The sequence below is a fragment of the Stegostoma tigrinum genome, chromosome 15 (genome assembly GCF_030684315.1).
Source record: "Stegostoma tigrinum isolate sSteTig4 chromosome 15, sSteTig4.hap1, whole genome shotgun sequence".
Classification (NCBI taxonomy): domain Eukaryota; kingdom Metazoa; phylum Chordata; class Chondrichthyes; order Orectolobiformes; family Stegostomatidae; genus Stegostoma; species Stegostoma tigrinum.
In genome coordinates, this window is record NC_081368.1 from 42,419,053 (window position 1) to 42,445,891 (window position 26,839).

A 26,839-nucleotide genomic window follows, 5' to 3' on the forward strand; every position below is an offset into this window, starting at 1 on the left:
ACAGTCCTGAGCACTCATTCACAGCCTGCGAGTCTCTGCAATTTAAGTTCAAAGGGGGAGCCAGGAAGTTTGTGATGGTAGGGAATACTGAACAGTTTATATATCAGTCAGGAAGTGGCTGGATATGCCACTGTACAACATTGTCCTATGAAAATGTCAGAGCTACAGCATAAACCATCAGTTTACACAGCAAATTCACAACTTGCGATTCAAATAAACAGAGACGTGTTACTACAGAGCTATGATTAAGCATGATTAGCCAAGCTTTTGATCCTACCAGAGTCTTGGGCTCCAATTCCTTAAGTTTGGGAATTGAGACTCATTCAGTCATGTAGGTCAAATACAAGAGTCAGGAATTTCATTATCGGTAGGACAGATAGGGTGGTGTTGAGACAGCAGTTCTGGGGGATAGGCCATAATGAGTTGGAGCTGTACAGCGAAGTCAATGCACTGTCTGGGCAATGGTCAGTCACAGGAGTATTGTCAATAATGGTCAGGGGGCTTAACAGGGGCAGTCCATAGCGGCCTGGGGAAAGCCACAATTCAAGTCTGGAGATGGTCTTATTGTCTGAATTCTGGATGGAATAGTCACTGCAATGGGGGCAAAATAGTGGGATGGGAAGAACTGGCAGCTCTTGAACTGCTTCAAGCAGGCCATAGTAATCCTGACCTTTGCTTGATGAGGGGGCAAGACCTAACAAACGGATTGGAACTTGCAAGGTCCTGGGCTCCAGGGATGATGTTTGCACCTTCATAGTGATGTAAAGGGGCTCAACTGAAACAGATAGGCTGAAAAGTCATCAAGGTCTTAGGGTCAGCGACAAAAAATGGAGAATGAGTTATTGGGTGGAAATTGTGTGCAACAGATGAAGCCAGCAAGTTATTCACACTTACACCAAGTTGGACCTTTGCCATGTCGGATCAAAAGTCAGCAGCACAATATGGTTGTTAGTGCATGAAGTGTGAGCAGTGTAAGTTAATTGTTATGGTGGAGTAAAGTTATTTAATAAAGAAATAGTTATTTAATTTTGAAGCCACCCTAGGGGCAATTATAATAATCATGCCTCCATTAATTAAATAATTCCACAATTTGCCTATATTTGCACTTCATTGACAGGTAATTCATTGCCCAACAATGTACGTTAAGAGCTATGGCCTCAAGCTATCGTGAGTATTATACTGTGCACACTAATTAACTTCTTGTTACATCAACTAAACAAGTGTAATGAGAACAAGGAACATAAAAGAGGAACCTGAAGTTCCCATTTGCCGATTATATTCCATAGCAAATTCTGGAACACAATACCTCCCAGATGCCAGATGCTTACACCGCACTATGAGTTTGCAAGGGCATGGTCTGTGGAGTGGAAATGAAGCTTCTCCTTGTTGACAAAATGGAGGAATGACATCTGAGCATTGGGATTACGTTGAGGATCAGGACAATTATGTCATTAAGTGACCATGAGAGTACAATACATTGCAGAGGCTGACAGGCCATAGACAATGTAATAACCACCCAATTCCAGGATGAATGAGTAAGGCTCAGACTTTGTTTAATTGTTTGCAATCCTATTGCTCAGCTGTCAAGCTTGCCCAGCTTAGTGCAAAGGACATGTGGGCTTGTGCAGTAGTCCTTGAAATTTTGCATCATTGAATAAGTATATATCTCATTCTTCATGTGATTATATCCATGATATCTTTGTGTCATCCTACACATCCTCAAGATGACCAACTCTACATGAGTGTTAACCAAAAAACAGAAGTGAAACAGTGAATAGAGCTAAGGTTGGGCATCAACCAGGGTACGGCTTCTGTGTGATGTGCAGTCATAGGACCATTGAAATAGGCACAACTGCAGGTCATTCAGCCCCTCAAGCCTGTTCCATTCAACCATTCAATAGGATCATGGCTGATCCAAAATTCCTGACATCCAGTGGGCACAAATTATTGCAGATGCTGGAATTTGTACTGAAAACAACAAATGCTGGAGATCACAGCAGGTCAGACAGACAGCATCCATGGAGAGAAAGAGAGAACAAGCTAATGTTTCGAGTCTGGGCAGCTCTTCATCAGAACTGATGTGAATCGCGGACGGGATAGCATTTATGAAATAGTTGACGGTAGTGGAGGGCTGGTGGAGATAGTTCAGATTAAGTGACCAGAATGTGAGAATGGCAGGGCAATGGTCTGTCTAACTGCAAGATTTGAAAGAACATACAGCCCCATTCGGGTGTGGGGGGGGGGGTGCAGGTGGGTGTTGTGGGGGTTGTGGGAGGCGAGAGAAGATATGGTGTCAGATAATGTAATAAGTAAAGCTAAAAGAAAGGGAAGGAATGGGAGTGGGTTCACAATGTTAAGTTCAGAAGGCTGTAAAGTGCCCAGTCTGAAGATGGGACGTTGTTCCTCCAGTTTACACTGTGATTGACTTCAGCACTGCAGCATTTCACGGACAGACAAATCGGCATGCAAGCAGGATGCTTTGTTAAAATGATGCCAATGGGTGGAGTTGGAGACATACCTGCGCACAGAGTGGAGGTGTTCTGCAAAGCAGTCACCCAGTCTGCATTTGGTTTTTCCAAAATTGAGTAGGCCACATTGGATGTAGCAAACACAATAGAGCAGATTGGAGAAGGTACAGGTGAAATGCTGCTTCAATTGGAAAGACTGTTTAAGCCCTTAGATGGTGAGTAGGGAGGAGGTGAAGGGGCAGGTGTTGCACCTTCTGTGGTTACAAGGAAAGGTGCTGTGGGAAGGGATTTGGAGTTAGTGGTCAATGAATGGGCTAAGTTGTCCCAGAGGGAACAATCTGTGCAAAATGCAGACACAGGGAGTGAGGGGAATATTGAGTTCAACACCTTCAAATTGTGAACCAACAAACATATTTGGTAGATTACTAGCAGTGCATTCATTTCCTTGCAGCTACTTGTTTTTTAACATCCGAGGGGATGCAACCAGTCAGGTGCAGGGACTTACTGGTCAGTCACAGTTGCTTCCCTAGTGGTAGTGATTGTATTTCTGTCCTCCTCCCACTTTGTCTTTTGATTATTTAGTATTTTTGCTATTAATGTCTTTCACCATGAAGACTGATTCGTAGTTTAATTCAACTCCTTTATTTCCTAGTTTCCCATTATTATTACCTCAGTTTCACTTTGTAAGGTACCTTTATTCATGTTGGTCTCTCACTTCGTCTTTACATATTTAAAGATACTCTGTTTTTATATTACATGCAAGTTGGCCCAGAAAGTTTATTTTTCATCTCAATTTTTGTCAATTTTTTGAATCTGAAACTTTCACGATCCTTTGGCTTGCTATTGGTCTTTGCTCCGTTGTACATTTTTTCTTTCAATTTGATATTATCCTTAACTCCTTTTGTTAATCATAGAACCATTCCTCACTGGGATATATCTTTGTTCTGAATCATGACCAATTTCATTATCGACCTTTTCTGCTAACCTAATTCCCCTGCCCATTCTTGCCAGCTCTGCCCTCATTCCTTCGTAATTACACTTATTTAAGTTATTTCTGGCCCCAAGTTTTAAACTGAATGCTAAATCTTATAATTTTATGGTCAATGCTTCCTAAGGGATTGTTTATTCTGAAGCTATTTACTAAATCTATCACATTACACAGCACCAGATCCAAAGTAGCCTGATCCTTGGTTTGGATGCACAACATATTGTTCGAGGAAATTGTGCCAAATACTCTATTTATGAATTCTTTCTTGTGGCTATGCCTCCAAATTTGATTTTTCCAATCAACATAAAGATTAAACTTATTCATGACTAGTGTATTGCCCTTTTTATATGTCCTCATTATTTCCTGATTTATTTTCTGTCCTACAGTATCATGTCTTCTTCTCCTTTACTTATACACATACAGATTTCACATCTTCTGATCCAAGGTGATTCCTTGATATCATATTATATTCCATTTTGTACTTAAGTAAGCTACCCCGCCACCACTTCCTTCCTCCCTGACCTTTTAAAATGTCACAGCCCATTTGCATTTTTAATTTAATTTCCAGCTTTGATCTCCCTGTAACCATGTCTCTGTAATGGCCTTGAGATCTTACTAAAGAATCTCTAATTATGTCATTAAATCGTTTATTTTGTTCTGAATGGCAAGTACATTCATTTTACAATTTCTTCCCCCTTTCACCCTATTTGCTGCCTTTTCTTCGTACCTTGCGTCACTTCCCTGTTCTGTTCTAGGTATGATTTCTTAAATAGTTGCCAAATCCTGCATATTGTAATCCTATTATATCCTTCTCAGAACTCTACCCCTTCTCTCTTTAGGTTAATGCCATCTCTCCAGCACTAGCTATTCATCTCACTAGGATTCTGGTCTCAGCATAGTTCAGGCGAACTCCATCCTGCTGGAACAATCGCTATCTACCCAGCACCTTGCCAGTGCCCTGTGAACTGAAACTCATGCCTCCCACACAAATCTTGAGCAACGCATTTAATTAAGTTGACTTTATTTACTCTTTGCCAGTTAGCTTGTTGCTTAGGTAGTAATCTGGAAATCATTACCTAACTGGCTTTGCATTTTAACTCCTAACTGTTTGCATTCTATCAGCTAAACCTTCTTCTTTCCAGTTCTATGAACGCACCTGATACCAATGTGGATTCCTCTTCTCCTTCTCCCAGCTCTTTTCTAGCCTTGAGGAGATGGAGTGATAGCGTCAAACAGCACAGAAACAGACCTCAGTCCAACCAGTCCATGCCGACCATAATTCCAAACTAAACTAGTTCCACTGGCTTGTCCTTGGTCTATATCCCTCCAAACATTTCTTATTCATGTACATGTCTAAATGTTTTTTAAATGTTGTAACTGTACCTGCATCCACCACTTCCTCTGGAAGTAAATTGCACACACGAACGATTTTGTGTAAAAAAAATTGCCCCTCATGTCTTTTTAAAATCTTTCTCCTATCACCTTAACAAATGCCCCCTTGTCTTGAAATCACCCACCCCTTATCTATATCCCTCATGATTTTATAAACCTCCATAAAGTGACCTCTCGACTTCTGACACTCCAGTGAAAAAAGTCCCAGACTATCCAAACTCTCCTTGTAAAGCAAACCCTCCCTTCACAGCAACATCTTGGTAACTCTCTTCTAAACCTCCTCCATCTTGATAATATTCTGACCAAAACAGGACATAGTACTCCAGAATAGGCCTCACCAATGTTCTGTACAAACTCAATAATAAAATCCCAACTCCTATACTTAAAGGACTGAGCAATGAAGGCAAGTGTGCTAAATACCTATTTAATCACCGTTTTTACCAGTGATGTAAACTTCAAACAATTATGAACCTGAACCCCAAGGTCATTCTATTCTACAACACTACACAAGGCCCGATTTTTAATTGTACCTTGAACATCTCTGATGTTCAATGCTAATAGTTTCCTTTGATAAAACTGATATATGCAATATCCTTTTCCGGATGTCAGTTTGCTCGCTGAGCTGCAAGGTTAGTTTTCAGACGTTTCGTCACCATTCTAGGTAGCAACATCAGTGAGCCTCCGATGATGCTTCATCGGATGCTCACTGATGACGTTACCTAGAATGGTGACGAAACGTCCGTGAGCTAACCTTCCAGCTCAGTGAGCAAACTCACATCCAGAAACTCAACCTGAGCTACCAATCTTCTCAAAACTCGCTATATCCTTTTCCTACAGCTGTGTGTGGAATTATCACTGGTCCTGTACTCTCACTGATATTGTTAGTCTATGTGTGGAATGATGCAGGCCAGGCCCTAAAATATTCTCTGTATATTGCATTTAGCCTCAGTTTTATCAACATTGCATTGCATTAGCTGTAATCAAAATTGAGCATTAGTTCGTTGTTATAATCTCTTTCATTCTTGATTTTTTTCACTGAACACTTACAGTGTGGAAACAGGCCCTTTGGCCCAACAAGTCCACATTGACCCTCTGAAGACCATGCCACCCAGACCCATCCCCATCCCCCTACCCTTTTCCTGCATCTTCCATGACTAACACATCTAATCTACAGACTCTTGAACACTAGGGGAAATTTAGCGTGGTCAGTCCACCTAACCTGCACATCTTTGGAGTGTGGGAGGAAACCAGAGCACCCCGAGGAAATCCACGCAGACATGTGGAGAATGTGAGAACCCCACACAGACAGTTGCCTGGGGGTGAAATTGAACCTGGGTCCTTGATGCTGACTACTGAGCCACAATGCTGCCCTTCAAATTTCTTTGAAGAGGTTGCTGATCTCTGCCATCAATGTGATTTAACCAGGCTTAACAACAAAAATTGTAGTACCGCAGACATGGTAACAGTGCAAGTGAAAGAATACTGAAAGAACTGATCATTATTTACATTGATGTAGGACCTGTGTCGCCCATGTGCTCTCTGTATGTTTTCTTCTTCCTCTTCTACGCTCTACGTCCAATGCAGGCTTGAAAGACTTGGATGGTCATCCCCAGTTATCTTTGAGCTTACAACGGCCAGGCCTTCTATTCGCATATTGTCCAAATGTAGACTCATTCTCCTTAACTGATCCTGCTGCAGGCTTGGGATCACAGGCAGGGAGGAGTTGAAGGTGCCATGCATATTTGCAGTGATGTGAGAAGAAGCTACTGGTGTTGCTATGTGCTGCTCCTCTCTCCCTGCGTGTGTTTGCTGTAATCATCTTGTCTCTGAGAGGAAGGGGTAACTGGAGTGAGGTTGTGTTGCTTTGTTGCCAAGTCGCTTCGCCATTGATCCTGATCACTCATGGCTAGAGGAACGGAGGGCAGGCACATGTATATGCTTGGCTATCAGTGAGTGTTCTGTTGGTCCTGGCTCTCCATCATGTTCACCAGTCTGGCCCTGGAGGCACTTAGTGCATGCATACTGGATCCAACACAGCACTGAGAACACTGGTGGACTCCTCTATCCTTCATTACAATCTCTGCCTAATGTTCCTTTGAATGCCTCTGCAGGGTGACCAAATCATTAATGGCCATAACCAGGAACACATATACCACCTAGGGTTGACCAGGTGCCTGGTCTCTGACAGTTTTCAGAGTATTAGAGGCATGGGAGCTGAATGCCCTCCTGGTGCATCTTTTTTAGGGTTCAGTGACATTCAGGTGGAGCTGAAGCCCTCCAGCTCTGGGCCCTTCTTGGCAGAGGTTCACCAGATATCACTAGCACCTGCATAAAGGAAGAGGGATTTGGTTGAAGGGGATAAGAGATGTTATGATTAAGAATGAGTTAGCAACAGGGATAATGGGAGAGTAGTGCAGCACAGCACAATGAAGTTTACTGGATTGATTTCTGGCTGTGGTGTTATTTTGAGTGCAGAGTATCAAAGTGAAGATACTGGTGCTTATCCTTGAAGAGCCCAGAACATCCTTGACCGTCCTTTGGTATTGCTGGCATCTACTTCCACTCTGGACACAGCACTGTCCTGTGCTGTAATAGTATCAATAGGCCTGGGTATGCTTTGGCAGTTGGTAGGGAAAAGAAATGTCTTCCCCTCTACCAGACCTCCCACTGTCACCACTTGACCCCTGTGCTCGGAGCAAGAATGTAGCTTACCTCTCCTCTCAGACATTCTCAGAGTTTAGCATCACTTGAGGTGTAGTTCCTGTCTTGAGCATCTGAAGGGGTGTGCAGCTTTAAATCTGACACCAGAGCATCTTTAGCCAGAAGGTCCTGCCAGCTCTGAGTACATCCACCTCAACTTCTACATGATTCTCCAGGAAATGCTCCACAACTTGGTTGCATGAGGTGAAAAGTGAGAAAATTCTCCTGGAACATGATGGACTGGACACCAGAAAACTTATTAATCACCACATTTTTACTACAAGTGAGAAATTCCAGCCCAATGTTTTGCAATTCATATTGTGTAAGGGGGTCCCTGGTTATTTTTAGGAGACAGCAAAAGTAGATTTCAAAAAAGCATCTCCGTCTGTATCTACTTACATTCAAAGGCAGTAAATTTGAGAGGTGACTGGGCGAGGGATATTTCTAGAATATGTAAGTAAAGGGATATTGAATGCATGCCAAGATACTGGTAAATGCTGAGAAGCTGTTCCCCCTCATGGGTGAGTCTAGGACCACAGGGCATAGTTTCAGAAGTAAGGGGTGCCAATTCAAGATTGAGATGAGGAAGAATTTCTTTCCTCAGACAGTTGTGAGTCTTTGAAACTCTTTGCCACAGACTCACTCACTGTGGGGGCAGAGTCCTGACGTGTATTTAAGTCTGAGATAAATAGATTCTTAATCAGTAATGGAGTCAAAGGTTACAGGGGCACAGCAGGAAAGCTGATATAAAGAATGATCAGATCAGCTATGATCTCATCGAATGATAAAACTGCCTCAAGGGGCCGAACAGTCTACTCCTGTTCCTATTTCTAATAGCCAATTTCTACGAGGGATAGAAATAAGCTGCAGCATTCTCAGAGGGCAATGTCTTTGCAGATGCCAATTTAACATTGAATAATCATGTCATGAGCAGCACATGGAAAAAGAATCACTACATCAGGAGCAAGAGTTGAGGATTAATATAGAACAGTACTTCTAGAGCACTCCTCAGGACAATTCACGAGAAATACCAAAGTAACAAAAATACTATTTATATTGTACGAGTGTGCTGATTATTTATGCTGCCCAGGACCTGGGCTGCAGCTAGGAATACAAATTTAGGGCAGGCATTTTCCACATAATGATCTTTGTGGCAAACAGTAAAATCCAACTCATGCTTATATGTGGCAAGGAATTGCAAAACATTTGGAGAAACTGATGTGAGCCAGTGTCGTTCAGCAAAGATTTCTAAAAATAAACCGTTTATGTGTGACTAGCCATGCAGAAATATTTGACGAAATTGGGGAGAATTGGTGAAATAATGCATCGTTTTCAGAAGCTTCCGCCTGTTATCTCAAATCCCTCAAAACAAGGTTGTTTAAATAAGAGGAGTGCAAAGCAAAAGCATGCCCCCTGTTTCAAACTGACACCCTGGTGCTATGGATGGGAAGATCCAATCACTAGCTCCTCAATGAGAAATTCATCCTGCTGTAGAAGTAGTTGATCTGTCAGCCACTGATTGGCATTTCCACTCTGAATTTACAGTTTCATTTTAGTTGCAGAACATCGGCTATGAGTGGGTATTAGGTTCCATTGGACACAAAGGCACATCTGAGGAGAATCCTGATGTAGTCTGCAAACACCCTCAGATTTGTCTCTTAACTGCTGTGAGGACATCAGAAAAGGAAGCACTACTGACTCATCCAACCTAATCACTATTTGCTGAGCTTTTAAAGGGCAACCAAATTCTGCTGGATCCAGGTGCTACATCATTTCCTGCACCTCTTCCCACAAAATTACCAGGAAGTGTGCAACTTTAATTACCTAACTATTGACAGACCAAATACATTGCATATTGTTTGCATGGAGTTTAGAAAACCTCTTCACACTAACATTCAATTTGTTGTAAAAATAATGTGTTGAATTTTTGTCTGGTAATAGAGGCAGGAATGTGGTTGGAGATAACAAACCCTTATAACTTAATGACACAATTTCAAATTTGCACAGTCTTTCCAACCTTGTGCTACTTCCTGTGTTCTGAAAGAGTTGGGCTCATAGCCCATGCGTTCCTCTTCTGCAATTGAAAGTTTGAAATTTCATCCCTCTTGTTATTTTCATTTTACTGATTTGGGTTTTGAGAGGAAGGTGTTAAATGTTTTATCAACTTCAAACGTCAATATTAGATGCCGCACTGTAATTGACTTAAATTTTTAACTGCATGTGGTTCATGATAGGATACCAATATGTAAAGTTGATAGTGCTTATAGCATTCCTCAGTATTAAATCTTTCAGACACATACACAACTGTGTCCACCATGATGTTATAAGAGATAACAAGGTGTAGAGCTGGATGAGCACTACAGGCCAAGCAGAATCAGAGAAGCAGGAAGGCTGATGTTTCAGGCCTAGACACTTCTTCAAAAATCCTCTACCATTATGTTGGCGCTTTTAAAGATTATTGGAGGATTGTCTCTCCAGATGTAGTAATTGAATAAGTATGTGTTTGTTTTTATGAAAGGTTGACCACTTGAGGGAATTTATGTATCTTGAATGACATTTATGATTTTATTTTACAATATGTTTTGTTTGAAGAGACAGCTCATTAGAATTTAGAGTTTTTTTGCATGTCTATTTCAAAACATGGCTTCTGATGCCTTTCTGTAGGAAATGCTGGGGAGTTTTCTAAGCTCTTCGTAACTAATCCTGACAAAATGCAGTTGCACTTATTGCTATCATGCAACAAACCTTGTTGTCAAGACCATGGCATCTTCTGTAGAGCACGGGGAGTTGGTACAGATATATCTGCTCCTAAGAAAAGCTACAGTAGAACGCCTTGTCATCACCCACACACTGTGACTTCAGTAAAATGGGTGAAACCAAAGTTACATGAGTTTTAATCTTTTCAGAACCATTATGTTCTAAAGAAGTGAGAAAGATTTCAGGATAACAAAAATAACAAATTTGTTGTACAATCTGGATTCAGTGGTAACATGCTCACTTCTTATCAGTGACCATGTGTTCAAATCTCACTCTAGAAACCAGTCAGACAATCTATGCTGACACATGTTTAGTATTGAGGGGTACTATACTCTAATGATAGTGTATTCTCTGCAACTAACCACAAGATAGGCCCAAGAGAAAGGAGGATTGGTGGCATTAAATTAGTGCCCAGTACCACATATTGATAGATGTGGCAAGTACCACAAGGTACCAGGAATGGTCATCTAAAAAAATGCGATGCCTTGGATACTTTCAAAAAATTCTCTCACTGGATAGCACTGTGGCTGAGTAGGTCAGCAATTATCAACCATTATTAGTTGCCTTGGGAAAAATGGCCTTGCAGATGTTGGACAAGCTTTGGTGGTCAATTCAAGAGGTGAGTTACTCACTACAGAATTCCATAGCTTCTGACCAGCTTTTGATAGTACTTATATGGTAGGCCCAGATTAGTTAATATTAACTCCATGATGTTGATGGCAAGGAATTCTTTCTGTTTCTGAGTCTTTTTTTTATCATTTTCTCTGACTTTTTTCTTTCTCTTTATTTTACTTCATCTCTGTCTTCTTCCCTTTTGCTTTTCCAATGTTTTCCAAGTCTAAGGAGGAGGAAAAATCATTGCTGTTTGTTACCACAGATTCTAATGTCTGTGCTCATCAGATGAAGATAACATTGGAACTGGTTAAAACCATTCATGTGAAAATATTTTGTGAAGGGTAATAATAAATCGAGAAGGTACAATGTAGCTAACCGATGCAAATACTGGGAATAAAGAACAATTATTTGTAATTTAACTCATCGGGAGACAGAATCTTAATGCGAATGGCAGGGACAGGTGATTGGCCAAGCAAGCTGAATGTGGAACAGGATATGTGCACACTGTGGATAAATTATTGAGAGAAGAGGATATGAGGCAATTGGAGTAGTTGACCTTTGAAATAAGAAAGGAATATTTACAAGTTTCAAGAGCAGATCATCTCAGATAAGGGCAATACTGGATAACATTGGAAGGACAGAATAAATAGGTATGAAAATGCTGAACATGATGTAAGTTTTACAGTTCCACTGAGGGTGAACAGAACATCAAGTATACAAATAGTTTCTTGCCAACAAAGAGAGTAAACAGGAGGGGAGATCAATGAAAATGTTCATATCTAGAACCCAAATGTAATTGTAGAGAGGATGATATAGCTCACAAGACAAGCAATTGATGGATTGGCCTGGTTGCATTCAGTTAGGTGGGAATAAAATCATGCAAGTTCAAACTGATGGAGCAGGATGGTGGAGGGGAAGTATTGAAGAATACTACCAATAGTATTAAACACTGAGAAAGATCAAGGAAGACTCAACATAATATATCATAGCTCCAGACATGACATTACTTTAGGCTATTTTAGCACTGGGAGAAGGGTAGAATCCAGACTGGAAGTGTGTGAACAAGGAAAGTAGTAGGTCATTCATCTTCTCTAACCTTCTCAACATTCAGTAAGATCATGGCCAATTTGATTGTAATCTCAAATCTGCATTTCTACCCACACCAAAAACCTTTTGTCCATTTGCTCAGGAGGAATCTATCTGCCTCTACTTTGAAAGTATTCAAGGCCTCCGTTTCTGCCACCTTTTCAGGAAGAGGGGCTCAAAGAGTTATAGCCCACTGTGAGATAATAATTTTGCCTCATCTCTGTTTTGAACAGACAGCCCATAATTTTTAGAAAAGTGACCCCTAGTTCTAGACTCTCCCATGAGATCAAACATTCTCTCCAAATGTACCCTGAAAGAACTCTACAGGATCTTACTGTTTCACTTAAGTTGCTTCATACTCTTCTAATTGCCAGCATGTCCAAGGCTAGCATGTCTAACATTTTCTCATGAGACAATCCACTCATTGGGCCTGATAATCCTTTACTGAACTGCCTTCAAAGCATCCTACCTTAAGCAAGGAGAGCAAAACTGCATAAAATACTCCAGATATGCTCTCATCAGTGTTCTGCATAAATGAAGCATATCACCCTTGTTCTTGTATTCAGTTTCCCTCATGATAAATGATAACATTCTATGAGCTTTCAGAATTCCTTGTTGCTTCTGTCCAGGTGCACTGGGACGTCTAGTTCTCCCCGCAGTTCAGAGCTCTGCAAATTCTCACCATTTAGATGTTCTTCCTGCCAAATTAGATGGGTTTAACTGAGGGGTTCAGCTGCAGAATGTTTCCACAAGATACCCTTACTTTATTCTTCATCTGAGTAGCAGTCCTACAAATGTACTTTGGGTGAGGAATGGAGTAGATGGGAATTGGATTAGCCCAGCAGGGAAACTTGAGATTCATTCAACGTGCATTTCAAAAGCTCTTCCATCGAACACTTACTTGAATTCAAATACAATATCCACTACTAGATGCCCATGTAATTTTAACTGCATGCTAACTGATGAGACCTGTACACCCTCAACCTACTGGCAGAAAATGGTACCAGATGGCATATGCCCAGGTATTTGTTAATATTTTAACAGTTCTTTGTGAGATCTGTGGAGTAGAAGTGCTTCACCGTTTGCACATTTTACCAATTCTCCCTTTCTTATGGGTCCTCATCAGCAGCCTGACCCCAGCTCCCTTCCCCAACTGCAAACCTCCACTCCTACACATTGGCTTTAACTTAAATCCGAGCAGCTTAGTGCAGAATTCAGTGTCAAAGCATTCAAAAAAGGTGAGCGTGTTAAATCCCTGAATATTATACTCTGTGACATTAGATGCCACTGCCTTCAGCTTCTGATTGTCAGCCTGAGTTAAATTCAGAGCTTTAATCTTTACATTACAAACATAACAACAACATTTTATCAAATTATCATTTGTCATACAGATAGCAATTCACTCTAACAGCATATGCTTCAATACACTCCCAGTGTATACACATCAAACTGTTGTAAAACTTAAGCAATTTAATTTAAATGAGTTCAGTACATTTTAAGCAAACTTTTCCAGGATTAATTCCTACCTTGTTCAATATCCTTCCAGTCCTTTCAACACCCAAGGTTGCCGCTATCCTAGAATCTGCCACTATCGTACGAGCTGTGTTTAACAGGGCGTCTCTTAACACTGTTCTTTACTGTCACTCCCTGTCCCATGTTCTCTTGGCACTGTTATATCTGTTTCCGCCCCAGTGCTCATCTGGTACTTATTAATCAACCTGGTTGTGTTTGTCTGACACCTTGTTGCCCTAGCCACCTCTCCTTGATTTCATAAACATTCTGGCAATGAATAAACCTTTCTTTTAATTTAAGTTGCAAGTGTTTCGAAGTTTACAATTTAATCAACATCAATAATGACACACTGCCATTTCACAGGAGGAAGTTTGCTTGATTGCTGTCCCTGCCACTTAACTTCATTTCTGCTCCCTCCATTACAAACTCACTGTGACTGTAGTATCAGTGGGATGATTTGCAGCAACTTTCCAGGATCAGTTCGATAACATCTCTTTCATCCAGAACTGTTAGAAAGAACAAAAGCTACTGAAGTGATGGAACACTATCACATCAATATATCCTCTTTGTTACATGCCATTCTGACTTCAAAATGTACCACACTCACCTTCATTGACACTAGCTCAGTATATTGAAATTTCTGACCCAAAATCACTTTGGAAGTGCCATCATGACTTAGCACTACAACAGTTGAAGAAAACAAATATTCATTGTTGCCTTTATTGGGGAATTAGGGATGGTAAATATATGATGCTTTGTAAGTATTAGCAAAATTTTGAACAGAATGTTTGAAAAGAGGAAAGATGTAGTTGGTAGCGCAAAGGTGAGTAGCTCCGTTGGTTAACAGCTTGTGTACATTGTATAATGAAAGGTGTGTTATTATGTATTAATATAATTTTTAGAGTTTGGATTTTAAAATAATAGCATGTGGGTGTCTGTTACTCCTGTGAAGGCTTTTTTTAAAAAAGAATAAATAATTAAGTGAGATCATCCTTCCAGGACAGAGACCTAATTCAATACGTGTTAGAGAGAGGTGTAAACCGTTGGAATTTTGATGGAACACTGCTTATGCTGTAGTCATTTACAATAGGTAGGGTAAGCAGTGAAGGCCATAAGATTGTTTTTTGTTCAGGATAATCAGGGATTGATTTTAATTCAGGAAACCGGAGATTGAAAAGTTCTTTTTTAGAGGAGACCTAACTGGTGTCAAAAGTAAATATAGTCTTTCTCCTAGAAAGGAAATTTTCTCACACCAGTCAAGGGAATAAATTACCTTCGACGGAAAGTTTAATTTGTGTGACTTTCAGACCAGGATTGCTTGCTTTGAAAAGTAAAGTTATTAGAGTTGTAGTTTAAGCTCCTGGCATTCTGAGTATTTACGTGAGAAGGCTTCATAGTTCATCGTATTAAGCCAAATTTAGTATTGTATACAAAGATGTAATTTCTCTGGATTTGAATTGTTCTGAAAAGATGATATTGGGGAATAACAAGAAAAGGATAATAGGCAGAAATGAACAACTTTTTGGCTCACAAGACATAATGAATGGATGCCACAGGACTCTGTGCTGGGGCTTCAACTCTTGACAATTTATATAAGATATTAAGATGAAGAGACCAAAAGCACGGTAGTTAAATATGCTGATGACACAAAGATAAGTATGAAAACAAGCTGGGAAGAGGACAGGAAGAAGATACTATAACTGTACTATGGCTCTAAGAGGTATATGTTGTCCTGGTTTTTTTTAATGAAGAAAGGTTGAGACAGAGGTGGCGAGCAGTCATTAGAATAAACTATTTGGAGGCCTTATTTTAAAAGCTCAAACAATAGAAGCAATCTGAATGGTTGGGGTCAAGCTCCCACAGAACCAGAATTTTTAGTTTTAGTTTTCTGCAGTTGCTGGGGTCTTGAAGCTGAATGTGGAAGTTCTTATTCCTCTCTCTGTTACAGCTAAAAGCTGGTGTTCTCCTCCGGCTGCTAGAATTGTATAAGAGACAAACCTATTTCAATGAATTTACCTTTGCTAATCAGAGGTAATGGGAACTGCAGATGCTGGAGAATCCAAGATAACAAAGTGTGGGGCTGGATGAACACAGCAGGACAAGCAGCATCTTAGGAGCACAAAAGCTGACGTTTTGGGCCTGGACCCTTCATCAGAAAAATCTGATGAAGGGTCTAGGCCCGAAATGTCAGCTTTTGTGCTCCTAAGATGCTGCTTGGCCTGCTGTGTTCATCCATTCTCACACTTTGTTACCTTTGCTAATGTTGTGTTTATGGGATGTTACTATACTGGAACACTTAATTAGCAGTAATTAATATATGTATTATTTTGTTAAGCATTTTGATAGAGTTACAGTTAAGCCAAACCTTTTCTTTAATTTTTACTTTTTCTGTATTTTAACTGTAGTGCAAGAATAATGTGTGTTTTGCTTAAAATCGAATAGTTTGACCAATTAAATTACATCTGGAATGCAATGCCTTACACTTACCTTTAAAATAAGAAAACAATAAGGCATAGGCTACCTTTTTAATATATTTTGAGGGAGTTTGGTCTGGTCCATAACATGACGAAAGGCTACAGGCAGATTAGGCAAGTGGTAAACATTTGGCAAATATAACATTATGTAGCAAAATATGAAAAACAATAAAGTACATTACCTAAATGCTAAGTGATTGCAGACTTCTGAGAGGACCCAAGTGTATTAATTATTATAATGCAGATGCAGCAGGTGGTTAGGAAAGCTGTTAGCATGTTATTGTTTATTACAAGGGGAACTGAGCCCAAAAATAGGGATTGAGAAGATTTATAGCTCGTGTTGTGGATGAAATTGTAGACTTGCTCGCCGAGCTGGTGTGTTTAGTTGTAGATGTCTTGTCACCCTGCTAGGTATCATTGTAAATGCACCTCCAGTGAAGCGTTGGTGTTCTGTGCCGCTTATTCTTTGTATGCCTCTGTTCACGGGGGTGGTTGGCATTACTTTTGGTTCTGTTTTTCAGTGATTTGTATTTTGGGCCCAGTTCAATGTGTTAGACTTCTAGTTGGAATTCCAAGCCTCCAGGAATTCCCTGGCATGTCTCTGTTTAGCTTGTACTATTATGGATGTGGGGTCCTGGTCAAATTTGTGTCCTTCTTTGTCCGTGTGTATGAAAATTAGTGAGAGTTGGTCGTGCCTCTTGGTGGCCAATTCTCACTGGTGTCAGCACACAAGGACAAAGAAAGACATGAATTTGAGTGGAACAACTCATCCACAATAGCATAAGCCAAACAGAGACATGCCAGGGAATTCCTGGGGGCCTGACATTCCAACTGGAACTCCAGCAACACACATTGAACTGGATCCAACGTACAAACCTCTGAAAAACAGAACTGGAAGCAAACCAAGGCTTATAAATAACAAGGGGGACTGAACACCAACACTTCACCGAGTTGCACTGAGGGTGTTACTCAGCAGGTCGATGGAATATGTCCAACCAAACACACTGGCTCAGTGAGCAATTCTACAATGACAAAAATAGGAAGACTATGCTTCAGTTAGGTAATATACTGGTAAGATCACACCCACAACTGGAGTACAGTGACCAGTATTGGTCTCCTTATTCAAAGGAGGATGTAATGTATTGGAGGTTTAGGTGAAGGTAGATTATGGAGCTTAAGGTGAAGGAACTTCTCGGAGCAGTTTGAAAGGGAGAGGCTAGAATCAGACGTAATGGTGTTCAGATTGAATAAAGGTAATTACAGAGACTTGAGGGAGGAGCTGGCCAGAGTTGTTTGGAAGGACAGCCTAGCAGGGAAGATGATGGAGCAGCAATGGCAGGAATTTTGGGGGGTAATTCAGGAGGCACAACAGAAATTCATCTCAGGAAGAAGAAACATATTAAAGGGAGGATGAGGCAACCATGACTGACAAGGGAAGTTGGGGATGCCATTAAAGCAAAACACGAACCCTATGATTGGGTTGGGACTAATGGAATGCCAGAGGATTAGGAAGTATTTTAAAACTGGCAAGGATAACTAAAAAAGCGATAAGGTTGCAGAAGATTAGTAGTAAGGAAATGGAACACTTTGCCTGTAACGGAAGAAGATTTGCCAACTTTAGGTGCATTTAAGTCGTCATTGGATAAGCATGTGGACGTACATGGAATAGTGTAGGTGAGATGGGCTTCAGATAGGTATGACATGTCGGCACAACATCGAGGGCCAAAGGGCCTGTCCTGTGCTGTAATGTTCAATGTTAAGATGAAATACGAGGGTAAGCTAGATAATAATATAAAAAAAGATTGTAAAAGATGTTTTAGATATCTAAAAAGGTAAGAGAGAGGCAAGAGTGGACAATGGAACCCTGGAAAATGAGGTTGGAGAAGTAGTATTTGGAAAACAAAGAAATTACAGAGGAACTGAATGGGGACTTTGCATTCATCTTCATGGTGGAAGATACGAGTAGCATACCAAAACTTTAAGAGAGCCAAAGCACAGAGGTGAATGTAGTGGCCATTACTATGGAGAAGGTGATGGGGAAGCTGAAAAGTCTGAAGGTGGATAAATCACTTTGGCTGGATGGACTTCGTTCCAGGGTTCTGAAGGTGATAGCTGAAGAGATTGTAGAGGTAATGGTGGTGACCTTTCAGGTATCACTGGAGTCAGGGGCAGTCCCAGAGGAGAGGAAAATTGCTATTGTAAGATTCCTCTTTAAGAAGGTAGGGAGACAGAAGAAGGGAAATTAGCCATTTAGCCTGGCCTCAGTCATTGCTAAGAGTTATAGGCTATTATTAAGGATTAGATTGTGAAGTACTTGGAAGTACACAGTAAAATAGGGCTGAGGCAACATAGCTTCATCAAGAGGAGGTCATACCTGACAAATCTGTTAAAATTCTTTAAGGAATTAACAAGCAAGTTAGGCAAAGGAGGGCCAGTGAGTGTGGTAATTTTGGATTTCCAGAAGGCCTTCAACAAGGTGCCACACAGAACACAGCTAGAGAACATTATTTATCATGGTGTTCAGAGAAGGGTACTGGCAAGGATAGAAGATTGGCTGACTGGCAGAAGGCAGAGATTGAGGATAAAGGAGCCTTTTTCAAGCTAGCAGTCTGCAACTAGGGGAGTTCCACAGGGGCCAGTGTTGGGACCACAATTATTCATATTGTAAATTAATGATCTGGCTGAAAGAATTCAGAGCATTACTGCTAAGTTTGCAAATGATACAAAGACAGGTGGGTGGACAGGTAACATTAAGGAAGCAGGCATTCTATAGGAGGACTTTGACAGGCTAGCAGAGTGGACAAAGAAGTTGCAGTTGGAATATAATGTGGGAAAGTGTGATGTTCTGAACTTTGGTCGGAAAAATTGAGGTGTAGACTATTTTCTAAATGCGGCAAGGCTTCAGAAATCTGAAGCACAAAGGGGCTTAGAAATCTAAATTAAGGATTCTCTTAAGGTTAACAAGTTGGTTCAGTTAACACAAAGGCAAATGCAATGTTAGAATTCATTTGAAGACAGCTAGAATACAAGAATGGGTGTACTGTTTTGGTTGTATAATGCTCAAATCAGACTGTATTTGGAATATAGTTAGCAGTTTTGGGCACCGTGTCTATGGAAGGAATTGAAAGGTTACCAGAGGAGGTTTTCAAAAACAATCGTGGGGATTAAGGGCTTGTCATATGAGGAGCTGTTGAGGATTTAGGTCTGTACTCACTGGATTTTAGAATGATGGTGGGGGGATCTCATTGAATCTTACAGAGTACAGAAAGGCCTGGATAGAGTGGACATGGAGAAGATGCTTCCACCAGTAGGAGAGACCAGGGCTTGAGAGCACAGTCTCAGAGTGAAGAGATAACCCTTTGGAACAGAGACGAGGAGGAATTTCTTCAACCAGAGGGCAGTTAATCTGTGGAGCTTATTGCTGCAGTCATTGAGTGTATTTAGAACTGAGATAGATTCATGATTAATGCTGGATCAAAGATCATAGGAGAAGGCAGGAGAATGGGGTTGATAAAAATGATCAAATAGTAGAGGAGACTTGATGAGTGAATGGGATAATTTTGCTCCTACTTAGTATGCTCTTATACCTTTTAACTCCTAACAAAATTGTGAGCTGCCCATTCAGTGGTAATGAAAATTCAATGATGACATCAAAAAACTATTTACAATCAATTGCTGGAATGTTACTTGTGTGATCATCTTGAGTCTGCCTGCGTTGCCATCAAAATATTTGAATGAGCTGACATGATTGATGTTGAACTGTAACAACTCTAGGTTGCCCAAGATGACATACTTTTCAAATGCAGTCATTCTTATAATGGAGGCAAATATCCTGGGTAATTTTGCACAGCAAAATCTCACAAACAGCAATGAAGTAAATTACCATATTATTTGTTTACTGACATGAGTTGTCAAATTGGTCAAGGCATTGGAGAATTGCCTCTGCTTTTTGAAAAAAAAAGTACATACAATCTTTACAGACCTTGGACTGCAGACTAATTTCTCATCCAAAAGCGTGATATGTCTGACAATGAGGCAGTTGTTCAGTATTTTACTGAAGTGTCAGGTGAGTTTAAGATTCTGACATATGGCTTGAAGCCATGACTTTCAATTCAGGTAAGACTGCCATCATGGAAGCAAGGCTGATATTTTAAAACAATGAAGAGCATTGAGCGTACCTATCCCACGCTGTGTAGTGGTTATACAATGCCGGTTAATCATACTTCACACCAATGAAGAGTTCTTTTTGCAGGTAGTCAATAATTTTGCATTCAGATCCCCTCATCATGCACACAGCATCATTCCTGGGTAAGCGCTAGCACACCAACAGAAAAGATTCAGCGTAGGTGGCAGCATTGTCGTATTGACAGTCAGTACGGAGTCCTCAACATTGGTAATGGCATCAATCAAACATGGGCAGAAAATCCTCCTGGCTATTACCACACACTCCAACAGCCCCTCCTTATGTCAGCTGAAGAGCCATTTCCTCCTCAAGCTGATCCAAATTGAAGGAAACAGTGAGGATGACATGGGCTCTGAATGTGCCTTTAATGAGCATCACCATAAATGGCTCAACCTCAACTGACCAAACTGGTTGAATCTTAAAAGACATAACCATTAGACTGAGCCTGCATCAGGTGCTGAGAGAACAAACAATAGGGAAAAAAATATTTGGCCTTGCCCTTACCAATCTACCCATCACAGATGTATCTCTCCATGCATAAGTGTGGTCTCACCTTGACATTGAGGAAACCATCCATATTTTGCTGCAATACCACTAAGCTAAATGAGATAGATTTCAAATATATCTGACAATGAATGACACAGCATCCCTGTGGACCATAAGCAGCAATGGAATTGAATTCAACCATGATTTTTATCCTCATAGCCTGATATCTTCCCCAGTCCACCAGTACCATCAAAGCCAGCAGATCAACCCTGGTTCAATGAAAGGTGCAGGAAGGCATGTCAGGAACAGCACAGGAACCTGGTGAAACTGCAACACATGACTACTTTAGTGCCAAGAAGCACATGATAGACAGTGCTAAGTGATCCCACAATCAATGGTTCAGATCAGTGCCTTGCAGTTCTGTCATATTTAATCATGAATGATAACAGACAATTAAACATCTCACTGGAAAAATAGGCTCCACAAGTATCCCCATACTCTATTTTGGATGAGCCACATACTTCAGTGCAAAAGACAAAGCTGAAGCATTTGAAACCACTTTCAGCCAGAAGTGCTGAGTAGGTGATCAATCTTAGCTTCCTACTGAGGTGCCCACCATCACAGGTACCAGCTTCCCATGAAGTTGATTCACTCTCCATGGTAGCAAGGACTGGCTAAAGGTATTGCAAAGGCCATGGATCCTGACAACATTCACACAAGAGCATTGGAGATTTAAGAATTAGACCACAAGATTTAGGGGCAGGTACAGGCTATTTGGCTCATCTCATCTGCTTCACCTGTTAGTGAGATCACAGCTGATCTGATAATCTTCAACTCCACTTTCCTGCCTTTTCCTCATTACCTTTGCTTCCCATAATGATTTAACAATCTGTTTATCTTAGCCTGGAATACTGTTAGTGACCCAGCATTGATAGCCCCTGCAGTAAGAATTCTACACATTTACCACTGCCTGAGAGAAGAAATTTTCCTCACCTCTGCAAGAAATGGATGATCCCTCTGGGTTATGGAATCTGGTCATGAAATAACCTTTCTGCACCTCCCTGTTAACCCCCCAAAAATCTTAACTGCTTGAATAAGGTTGTCTCTCATTCTGCTAAACTCTAAACACTTTTCGACCTGTCCTCATGCAAAAACTCCTCCAAATCCAGAATCAGCCTAATGAACCTTCTCAGGCTGCCTCCAATGCCAGTATATCTTTCCTTATATATGTTCAACAAAACTGTTCATAGTATTCCACCCGTAGTTTGACGAGTACCTTTGATAATTTTAGCAAGACTTCTCTATTTTTATACTCCATTCCTTTGAGATAAAGGCCAGCATTCCACTTGTCTTCCATCTCACTTATTGAAATTAAATGTTAGCTCTTTGTGATTTATGTGCCAGGATACTCAAATCCATCTGTTCTGTAGCTTTCTGCAGTCTCTCTCCATTTCAGTAATATTCATCCCTCTATTCTTTCTGCCAAGTTGTATAAACTCATATTTTCCCACATTATAGTCCATCTACCAAAATTTTGCCCACTCACTTAAACTACCTTTATCCATCTGTATACCGCTTGTGTCATCTTCACCATTTGCCTTCACATCCACCTTTGTGTCATCCACAAACTTAGCTTTCATACAACATAACAAGGTGTAGGGCTGAATGAACACAGCAGGCCAAGCAGTATCTTAGGAGCAGAGCAGCCCTGCTCCTAAGATGTTGCTGGCCTGCCGTGTTCATCCAGCTCTACACCTTGTTATCTTGGATTCTCCAGCATCTGCAGTTCCTATCATCTCTGATATAATGAGCTTTCGTACATTCACTTTGATTTTCTAAGTCATGAATCAATGTTAGGAATAATAATGGCACCGGTACTGACTCCTGTGACACTCCACTAGTTCGACATTGCCGTACTGAAAATGTTCAATTTGTCCAAACTCTCACTCTTAGATTACTTAGTCAATGATCCACCTAATATACTGCCCCAAAACACATGGGCACTTATCTCATTAAATAGTCTTACGTGCAAAACATCATTGAATGCGTTTTGAAATCCAAATCCATTATATCCACTTTTTCTCCTTTATTATATCTGAATGCTACTTCCTCAAGAATTCTAATAAATTTTCCATGCATAATTTCCCTTCATGATGTCATGCTGACACTGCTGGATGATATTATGTATTTTTAAATGTTCTGGTTTACCATTGTTGTCTTTTAACATTTTCTCAATGACTGATGTTAAGCTAACTGGCCTGCAATTAGCTGTTTAATATCTCCTTCCTTTTTTGAATGAGGAATTGGCAGTTTTCCAGTCCTCTGGTATTTTTCTAGAAATTACAGCTTCTTGAGATATTACCATCAGTGCATTCACCACCTGAGTGGCTACTTCCTCAAATGCCCTTCAGTTCCAATAGTTTCCTTCTACTTTTTCTTTCTCCAGTGCCAGGTATTGTGTTTATTTCCTTGACCTCATTCTCCCCTTGATTATTTATTATTTGTGGAATATATTGGTGATCTTTAATGTGAAAACTGATTCAGCGTATTTGTTCAATATCTCTATTATTTCCTGTCCCCTCCTCTCATTATCATTTCCCCAGCCTCTTTCTCTAAGCGACTTATGTTCAGTTTAATTTCTCTCTTCCTCTTTGTATATTTAAAGAAGTTCTTACTGCCCATTTGTATATTACTTGCTAGTTTATCCCATAGTTTATTTTCTCCCTAATATTTTACTGGTCGTCTTGTGTTGTCTTTTAAAACTCTTCCAATTCTCTACCGTTTATCTTTGCCACACAGTATGTCTTTACTTTTAATTTTGTAATATTCTTAACGTTCTTACAAACCATAGTTCATTTATCTCCTTGAATACTTTCTCTTCACTGTGACATATCTTTGTTGCGAGTCATTAACTATTTTCCTAAATGTCTTCAGAACTAGTTGTATCCCCAGTCAAGCACATCTAGTGCATTTATGACAGCATCCAGCCGGCAATTTGAAAAATTGCCCAGGTAGGTTCTGTCTGGAAAAAAGAGGACAAATTCAACCCAGCCAATAACCACTCCATTGGTCTACCCTCACTAAGCAGCAAAGTAATGGAAGGAATCTTCAATTGTGCTTGCAATTGCATTTAGCCAACAATAACCTGCTCACTGGTGATCAAAATAGGTTCTACGTGGCCAGCTCAGCTTCTTCTCTCATTACAGCCTTGGTCCAAACATTGACAAATAGCTGGGCTGAAGAAGGGAAGTAAATATGACTACCTTGACATCAACACAGTATTTAACTAAGCCACAGCATCGATGAGTACAAGCTAAACTAGAGTCAATGGGGGTTGCAGGAAACCTCTCCATGGGTTAGGGTTGTGCCTGGCACAAAGGAAGATGATTGTCTTTCTTGGATGTTAGTCATTTTTGGAATACGATATGACCCTGGAGCTGCTGAAGGTGGTGTCCTCAGCCCAACCAACTTCAGCAGTTTCATCAATGACCTTTCCTCCATGATAAGGTTAGAAGTGGGGAATATTTCCTGATGATTGCACTGTTCAGCACAATTCTTGATCTTTTAGGTGCTGCAGCAACTCTTATCAAATGCAATAAGGCCTGGAAAACATTCCAGGTTGACCTGATGAGTGGTAAGTGATACTTGTATCACACAAGTGCCAGGCAATGGCCATCTCCAACAGCAAATAATTCAAATATCATGCCTTGACATTCAATAGCATTGGCATCACTGAATACTCAGTTATTAACTTCCTTGGGGTTATTATTGACCAGAAGCTTGACAACTTCCAGGACAAATCAGCCCACTTGATTGTCATCACATCCACCAACAACCACTCACTCCACCACTAATGCTCAGTAAGAGCAGTACGTGCGATCTACAAGATGCAAGCAGAAATCTACCCAAATCCTTAGACAGCACGTTTCCAATTCATAATCACTTACATCTAGAAAGACAAGGGCAACAAATACCTGAGAACACCATCACCTGCAAGTTCCCTACCAAGTCACTCACCATCCTGACTTGGAAACATATCATTGTTTCTCCATTGTTGCTGGGACAAAATCCAGGAATTTGTCCGTAATGGTATTGCAGGTCTACCTACATCATATTAAATTGCAATGGTTCAAGAAGGTATCTGACCATTACTTTCTCTAGGGCAACTAGGAATGGGCAATAAATGTTGGCCTGTCAGCGCTGCTCACCTCCTATAAGGGAGAATAAAAAATAAACTGAATAATCTACAAAAGCAGGTCAGAGCCTTGAATTCTGTGGTGGGTAAATCACCTCCTGTCTACAAAGCAAAAGTCAGGAGTGTAATGAAATACTCTCCACTTTTCTGGATGAGTACAGCTATAACAACATGCAGGAACCACAACACATCAAGGACAAAACAATCTGCAGTGCCCACTATTACATAAATGAATACACTATTACTAAGTTAATACATTTTTCACTGGTTTAAGGAGAGCAACAATACATGTTGGCTTTTCTACATCACTGGTGACATTAAAACTAAATTATACTATCTTGGCCATAATTTATTTATAATGCTTCAAAAACAAAGTACATGCAGCATCTGTGTTATGTTACTTTGTAATACTACTCTATAGTTATTTTAGCTTTTGCTGAAATTCTTTTTGTTGCTAACATTAGTTTTGAAATCAGGAACTGAACACATTCTGCAGTTACAAAACTCACGTTGAGTTATTTTCTAGCACGGTTGGCCAATTTGAAGAGTATTTAGTCAGTACCATACATGTTAGTATTGTCAACATGAAAAGAAAGCTCCTCCCCAACCAAATTATAACCAATTTTAAAGGTTGTTAATGCTGTTGTGTTTACAAAGTTTAGCACATTGAAAGCAAGCTTCTGACTGGAAAGGCAAATATTTTTATAGCTAACAAAGTGTGGATCTCGATGAACACAGCAGTCCAAGCAGCATCTTAGGATCACAAAAGCTGACGTTTCGGGCCTAGACCCTTCATCAGAAAAGGGGGATGGGGAGAGGATTCTGAAATAAATAGGGAGAGGGGGGAGGCAGACTGAAGAGGGATAAAGGAGAAGACAGGTGGAGAGGAGAGTATAGGAGGGGAGGTAGGGAGGGGATAGGTCAGTCCGGGGAGGACGGACAGGTCAAGGGGGCGGGATGAGGTTAGTGGGTAGGAAATGGAGGTGCGGCTTGAGGTGGGAGGAGGGGATAGGTCAGAGGAAGAACAGGTTAGGGAGGCGGGGACGAGATGGGCTGGTTTTGGGATGCAGTGGGGGGAGGGGAGATTTTGAAGCTGGTGAAATCCTGACCTATCCCCTTCCTACCTCCCCACCTATTCTCCTCTCCACCTACCTTCTCCTCTATCCAGCTTCGGTATGCCTCCACCTCTCTCCCTATTTATGTCAGAATCCTCTCCCCATCCCCCTTTTCTGATGAAGGGTCTAGGCCAGAAATGTCAGCTTTTGTGCTTCTAAGATGCTGCTTGGCCTGCTGTGTTCATCCAGCTCCACACTTTGTTATCTCGGATTCTCCAGCATCTGCAGTTCCCATTATCTCAAATATTTTTATGAAGTGTTTCAGTCTGTATGCCTGTACGATGATGAGTGTAGCCAGGTTGAGAGCTGGCTCACGGTATGGCAATCTCGGTATTTAAATTAAAGACTCATCAGGTGACCTAGTGTCATAAGAGGCTCAGCCATTTCCAAGAGAAAAGGAAACATTGCTTGAGGCCATTGTAAGTACATCTTAGGCTGGCAGGTCTTCAACAACTAATAACAGATCAGGAATAAGTTTCATGTAGATGGAGCTCATAATAACATTTTTGCAGAACATTTCCCCAATTTAACAGTTATAGGTGCTGTTCTTTCTGTTTAATTAAAGATCATAAATTCAACTAAAGTGCCAGATATTTGGTAAGCTTTGTGGCCTTGGCATTAGGAAGGCTCTTGATCTTGATGAGTACTCACTAGGTCCCTAAGACAGAATTTTCCAGCTCAAATAAATGGTGGTCTCTAGGATAGATAATCAAGGAGCGTTAACTTAGAACTGACACAAAAGGTTGGTGTAATAGGTCTATATATAATTTATAGTCCACATCTGGGTGCTTAGCAGAAGCACATTCGCTATCCAACACCAGAAGCTAAAAAAACCCAGGCCATGCTCATGGAAAACTTTATTCTGTTG

General features: G+C 40.6%; 1 protein-coding gene across 3 annotated transcripts in view; it reads right to left on the reverse strand.

Moving 5' to 3' along the window:
• Nucleotides 1-13,649, reverse strand: part of LOC125458937 (claudin-14) — a 38,686-nt gene extending 25,037 nt beyond the window's left edge. For 2 of the 3 annotated variants that reach the window (XM_059651439.1, XM_048544788.2), the window contains exon 1: nt 13,533-13,649. The gene's annotated coding sequence lies outside the window, so the exon portion shown is untranslated. Of the gene's footprint in view, nt 1-7,560; nt 7,789-13,532 lie in introns of all 3 variants that reach the window. The other variant, XM_048544789.2, reaches the window with a different exon arrangement.
• Between the last annotated feature and the right edge of the window lie 13,190 nt (nt 13,650-26,839).